Genomic DNA, 7,833 nt, shown 5'->3' on the forward strand with positions numbered 1-7,833 from the left:
CTATACATTCCGAATATGCTTAATTTACATACACGCATAATTAGAGAAAATACTCATCTGATATTAGATTATTAAATTCAGAAGGAAAAGTTATAGACGAATATATCACTGTCTTGTTAAATTGAGTGAGTGAAAGAAAATGTCAAAGTTACGAGTTAATTCAAAATTCAAAATTTAACATTAAAGTAACATTAGGGTTTTATCATTTTTTCTTCATTGATCATTACCTTCCCTTGGTTATTTATAAAGCATATTATATATAATAACAAAACATCTGATTAAAAGTTCATATAATATAGTTATATCCTATTAAAAGTAATAAATAATGATATTATTTAATATATCTATTAAAACAACTACATGCGCGAGAAAATCGACCGACAAATCTATTCGGTTCTAAAATAAAATGTAAAAAATCTGTTGATTTCACAAACAATAAGGTATCTGTTGAATACATCACAAGTGCCGACGTTGTATCTTGTAATCGGGATGTTGAATCATAAGGCGTGTCTACACCGGGCCACGCAATGCGGCTGGCAAGAAATATAGAAATTTTCTGCACCATATACAAATATATAATAGAATATGGATGTTGGATCACGTTACATTCTAGTATATACTAGATATCGCAAGATTAACAATATTAAAAAAATTTGGGAAAACCGAATCAATTAGATACTTTATATTAATAAAATTATTTATTAATATAAAGTATCTAATTGATTCGATGATTCTATTGAATTATAATTTATGTATAATAAATCAATATAAGCTATTGAACTGTATTGTGATATTTCGAGTCGCTTTTTTAATTTGAAAAAATTATACTATTATCACAGGAGAGTTAATTTTTTTGTTACTATATTGTTACTCAGATGTGTGTGATTATTTACGTGCGAAGCAGAGATGCTTATAAAAATATGATTTTGTTTAATTTGTACTTGGCAATCAAAGATTATAAATATGGCAGTTGGTGATTGTAATTATGTACTAAAATCTTTACGTTCAGAATTTTTGGAGAATTGCATCAAGTTATAAAAGAATAATAATTTTCTACGGTTGATTTCAAAAACTCATTAAATCATTAAACATTTAATTCACACAATAAATATTGGGTCTATATGCAATATTTATTGTGTGAATTAAATGTAAACCTATCAAAGTCATAAGAGGCTGTTTCGTCATAAAATATGTTGTTAAGTATAAGGTATGTATGTCTTCAGCTTTATGCAGGACTATTGTCCTGGAAGTACAGCCCGCGAGTGACTTGCTGTTTTGCAGTTGGAATTACGAACATCAGGGTTAATACAGTTAATGACAGTCCTCTATTACATGTTGTTAGTGAACGACACATAACGAACCGTTCATGAAACGTATTGGATACGCTGCGTTTACGAGGCTTACACTATGACGTCACGTTTATAAAGCTTGTTGTAAAACGATAAAGCGATCTATTAATTGATCGGTTTTTGTGGTTTATTTTTAAAAAGAATATTTATAATTGTTTCCAATTTTGTTATGACGGTTGGACGAAGGATCTTTATACGATGCTGGTTTATAGTTTTTTTTTAATTGATAACCCTGCATGTGTTGCTATGAGTATTTAATCGGTTTTAAAATGAAGGATATATTCAATTCATCTATATGTTTCTTTTTCTTTTGTATTAACGTCCAAATATTAATAAGGTTTTATATAAAACAAATATATTAAATTAGGATTCAGGCTAGCACACAGAGTGTTCCAAACAGCTCATGAAAACAGATTGTTATTTTAACTTTTTGAAATCTTTTTTCTATATGAGGTAATTTATTTAGATAACCAGTGTGCACTTTTTCCTTAATAGGCATAATAAAAAAATTGCGGTTTTAAAACGGACATCAATACCACATTTGGTTGTGAAGTGCTTTGATGATTTATACATTATTGCAGTCATAAGGCCTCAATTCAATTAAGTTATTATAATTAATTGATTTTCAGAAACTTCGAAAAACAGTTTTGAGTAAAGTAATCTGCATATTCTGTTATATAAGTAAGTTAGACATATAGATATGAGGTAAGATTAAAAATTAACTTAGAAATGAGTCCCATTTTTAGCACACTTAAGCTTATTTACTAAAGGAATAAAGCCCATATAAAAATACAAAAAAAATCATATAGGCGTTTATTTACCAATTGCTTGTGGATCGTATTTTACCAAAGCGTCTACACCTAACTCTAAAATCGGTAGCGAGCTTTGGCGAGGAGCTTGTAGTACATGAAGTATTCTAGCAAGCCTCACTATTATAAGGCCGTGTGTAGACCGCATTAGATGTTTGAATATTTTATCAGAATGTGGACAATTCTTTTTCATTTTTGGGTTCTAGAAAGATAGTTTCAAATATTTACTATTAATTACTCATTATTATTGAAATAATAGATAACGAGTAACTACAACATTCCAAACCTCACTATTACCATTCTTAGATAGCTTTTTAATTTTCAAAACTCATTAACCGAATAACCCGTCGTTAACATACTTAATATTCATACTAATTAATTAACGGAGCCTTGGCTTCACTCAGGACGTGGCTATATTTCACATATTTGACAAATGCGGCCGCTCCATCACATCGGATAAAATATTATTAAAACAAACAAATGGACAAAAAAGATAGCTTTACGAAAGAGCCGAAATCAATGTGCGAGCTCTGGTACATTGCCGGCTTGGAGATTTACATTGTCAAAAGCAACATGTGTTTTAATAATAACGATTGAAATTGGACTTTCATTTCTGTATGTTAGGCGTTAGTTTTGAATGTATTAGTTGAAGATAATAAGTAAGAAAGGTCGGAGAGTTTCGTGTCCGTAATTTAATGTAACAGTTAATATGACAGCGGGCATGAGGTTGCCAGCGGGTCGCCGTAGTATTATATTTATGCACTCACACCTGGAGGTCTGGCTCTCTCGTGGATATTTTATTTTGAGTTCTTGTCTTGATATGATAGAGCACACGCTGATGGTATTTATTGTGGTCGATAAATGTAGACTATTAATTACTGATTGTGTTACACTTCTGTTAATTCATGATGATTAATGTCCGTAGCGACCGTGCGTATCTTGAGATTAGCAGATTCATGCTTAATTGTATAGTATAATATGTGAAGTTGGATACAATATGCATTTTTTTTTGCCCGCTTATGTTTTTGTACTTACCCTACAAATATGCATATGTATAGGAAATTATATGTCACGGTACTGGTAAATTCATTCTTAAAACTCATTAACAACGGAGTCTAGAGGTCATATTATATAAGTTTAGCCTTAAACTGCATCAGTCAGGTAGCTTGGTCTGGCAGTCAGGCAGTTATGTATTGAGTTTTATCCATGCACTGATATATGCACGTAGCATATTACGCACTAGTTTTTGCTTTTTCCTTCATTATTAAAAGACATTTAATAATATTGCGGGAATGAAATATTTTTGTATTTTAACTCCTGTACGACAAGGACTGTAATAATATAAGTTGTTATAAATATATGAAATGAAAACACTTTATTATTCCCTCACAGTTACATAAATTAATATACATGTACGAATAGATAAAAATATATTATTACTATGGGCAAGACGGTAGTACACAGTGACGGCCTTATCGCTAAATAGCGAATAAGTTACATATAAGTATGTTTTTTTCGTTTCCGTATTTGGTCACATACTCGATGATGATCTTATATACACATAGAAGTGATGCAATGATAGAGATAATGAAATGCTATTCGTTGTAATTATTTGCAAATTATCACAGCGCATAATGAAATATATTTATTTATTTATTGCTCTCTAAATTAAATGTTTGCAAAGTGGAGCATGAATATTTTTTATTGTGTGTTAGATGTAAGCTTTTTCATGATGTGACAAATTTGCTTTAGTAAAAAGTTGAATGTAGATTCTAAATGAAAGAACTCTTTTCAATGTACGAATTGGGCAAAAAAATATTGCAATCGATATTAGGTGAAAGTTGACAACGTTTTATTATCCAAATAGTGTAATTTGTTATGGAATTAATGCTATTTTAATATTGGCCTCGTCTATTACTTACAATTACGATTTCAATTCAAACGAAATATTCATTGAATTGAATCTGACCGGAAATTTGGTCATCAGTCTTTCAACACAAATAGAAATAGTTTAATTCAATAGGTATAATAGATATAGACTAAATTATAAATCGGTAAAATTGAGCTATGCTAATTTAATTACGAAAGCAATTGTTACAGGGTACATTTTAAATTGACTTCTAAAATTTGTATTAAATGCGGATTGCCTAAAACATACCTAGATTTGTAATCTGTAACGCTCTGAATTTCTAAAGAAGTCTCAAATACCTGAAAGGAAAAAACGGTATAGCACAGACCTGAGATGACCTGAGCGAAACGCTTGAATAATTGGTTGTTTACGGACGAATAAAATCGAATTTACAGCTTCAATCAGGGATCAGGTGTTAACGCCCGTTTACAGTCGTGATGAGAAAATTATATTTTCACCAGCGTACTCTCTTTTTTTATAAAAAAGAAAGTTTTATTCTTACCTATTGGAATTCCTTCAATTTATCACAAATCGGAGTGGATTATGTTCAGAATAAGAGGCTAAAATTTTACAATATAGGGACAAAAATCATTATGATGAATTTGGACTGAATATATATTAAAAGTAGACATTCGTAATTGAGTATCCGAAGTGTGAATAATAATATGATTACAATGTACAGTTATTTGTTTTCTTTTATATCATTGCTTAGGATTTGTTTTATTATTATGGTCAAATAAACAAAAAATATATTTGTTACAATATATAATACCACTCGAGATACCTTAAATTTTTAAGGGTTGCCTAAAGCAAAATTCGCAGAATGTTATATTCAGACTTTGTTCTCAGACTTTAGTGAGTAAAACATTTCATTGTATGTATTGGAAATTCAAGAAACGTGTCTGTTATGAGTAAACACGTGTTATTTGAGATGAAATGTGAACCAATTGATGTCTTTGTTCAACTTCGGGAACATTTTATGGTACGCCGAAGGGCTGCTGACTAAATTTGCCAACATTGTCCAGTAAAAGAGTTAATATTTTGTACAATTTATTAGTCAGTGGATTATATTTATAGTAATATAAGTAAGAAAAATTATCGTCATTGTCATGTCTCTGAAATACCTCTGTTTTGTATTTTATTTAAAACGATGGCTATAAAATCGTAAATACAAATATAAAATATTATTTATCGTACTTTCTAATTAATATTTATAGAAAATTATATTTAGAAATATTATTTTCCTTAGTTAGTATTATAGTTTTAGTAAATACTTTTACTTTGGTGTATGATAGCTTCAAGTATACAGTAAAATGCAGTGTACTTTCTAGCGGTTTTTTAAAGTGACGTATAGCAGCAGTGACATAATATATTATTGCACAATTGAAATGCAATCTTTTATTAATTTAATAGAGGAATAAGCGACGATTTTGAAATTCTTTCTGAGTTGTTCATTATTATGTGAGCTACACCTAAAAATGTTCCAAGAATTATCTGATAATGAGATCGTCTCAATCTTGAACCTTAAAATATTAATGATCGTTAACTACCAACGCCATAATCGTTTTCGAAAGAGTAATTTACATTTTTATTATTATTACCCAAATATTCAATACAATGAAGTTATCCAGAGTCTCATTAAATGCTTCGGCACGTATTAACGTACGAGTGATTATATGCTTATTATTGCATTAATGGTGTAAGATCAATATATTATATATTTATAAGAATGTTTTATTATATATTTATATGAATTGTGATATACTGCGATGATTACTTACAACCATTTTATAAAGTAGAACATAACTCCTTATTACAATGTTGTTTCAAAAAATAATATATTGAAGTACTAAGATTTACCGAGGTAGATTTTACGCGAAGTCATCTGTATGGGCTCCACTAATTGTTTCTCTAATTTCTGCTACCTGAGAGCTACATTTGTAAGCTACTGTTGAGAGGGAGACATTATAGGCAGTAACTTAACAGAGTATGTAAGCATAACAATTTAGTCCTCTGGAATGCATTACATAATGTATTCCTTATGTACCATAGGCGTCACTAGATCATGTGATATCCATGGTGGTGTTCTTGTATATATGCGATAATTATATATCATTACTTTGACCCATAGCTTGTCATTCCAGTTTCTTAAAAATGATATTGATTTTAGTACCCACTTGTCAGCTTTAGTGGTTCGGAATAAAAAGGGTCTGTCTTGATAGACAATGTTCTAGAACATAATTTTCTGAGAAAATACTTTATACGAACTCTCTTAAATTTCTAATTGTAATATTTTTTCTTTGTGTTATTTAGGCACATTTTTATTGTGAAAATAAGAGTTTAGGGCAAGTGATGATAGAGACATTCGTTCATGTAAAATTAAAAATATGTTTTTTTTAGAACGCGACAGTAGAATTATATACATCGATGTTTTGTAGTCATTCTTTTCAAAATAGGACTAATGTTTAGGTAACAATACGAAAGTATTGGATTTGTGTTAGGTATACCGAAACATCTATTGCTTAACATATATGTACACCTATATGTTAAACGATTTGGAACAAATGTTACGTTTTAAGGTGATTGCTTTTGTGCCTGTAGGCTGTTTGGAGATAAGAGTAAAACGCATGAAAGTAGGCAGATTATTATCAAACGCGACCGCTCATAATCTTGTGTCAACATTACCTTCCAAACATCATTTAAAATTCCTCATTTTCACGTTTGATGTATTTTTTTTATTTGTTTTATATTAGCCATTGCGATATTCAACGCGTTTCTAGTATTAGGAAGAGTTACTAAAATAATAATTATTGAACATTTTGTACTAATCAAATTACGAAATAAATTCACAAAGCAATTCACATTTTGGATAAGGCGATAGAAGTAAGAAAATTTGTTAAGTTTTATAATAATCTAGGATTTTAGCTTCTAGTAAAGTAAAAAGTGAGACTATAACTTGCTGTCCTTCTCTTCATACAACGTAATTGTGTCTGAGAAGTCATAAATACTAAAAGGAAAAGACAATCTCTATCTCCTATTTTTCTCATAAATTATCACCATAAACCTGAGATCCAATGACTCATTGTACAAATCGGTGAACAATAGTACTCCAATAAAAGTTAATTAGGTGCCAAAACAAGTCTCGTATGAACCGCGCGTGAACATCATCAATTCTCAGGCAATTAACTCAATTAATGCTTAGACAAGCGTCAATAGGATCAACAAAATATTATAACTCCGGCGCATCGGTCGGCAATAAAGAAATCAATCAGCAGATTAGGTATTTCAAATCAATAAAATCTGAAAAGGCCATAATGTTATAGAGTTATAGATTTACTGGAAAGAGAATAGTTATTATTAACCGTGATATTTCTCTTTTTCTGTATTTTTCTTTGTATGTATTTTTTAGGAAGATAAAATCAACGAAAACGAACAACGAAATCATCTTGTAGTAGCTGTATATTATTAGCTTACTATTTTCGATAAAACAATCAAGAGTTTTTTCAAAAATAGTAAGTTAAAATCTTCATAAACGGTGATGTTTTCTTATTTATATATTATAGATTATTTATTGATTTTTCAGCCTGTAGTTTTTCAGAAACTGTACAATTTTTATATCTGCTAATTAAAACCTATATATATATATAGATATATATTATATATACTTTGTATATTATATATATATATATATATATATATTATATATATATATTATATATATATATATTAATTAAAAATGGTAAAGTCAGTAATCATGTAACCTGAA

This window comes from Achroia grisella, unplaced genomic scaffold (assembly GCF_030625045.1).
Source record: "Achroia grisella isolate CSIRO2021 unplaced genomic scaffold, CSIRO_AGI_Agris_v1 utg516, whole genome shotgun sequence".
In the NCBI taxonomy this organism is placed as follows: Eukaryota; Metazoa; Arthropoda; class Insecta; order Lepidoptera; family Pyralidae; genus Achroia; species Achroia grisella.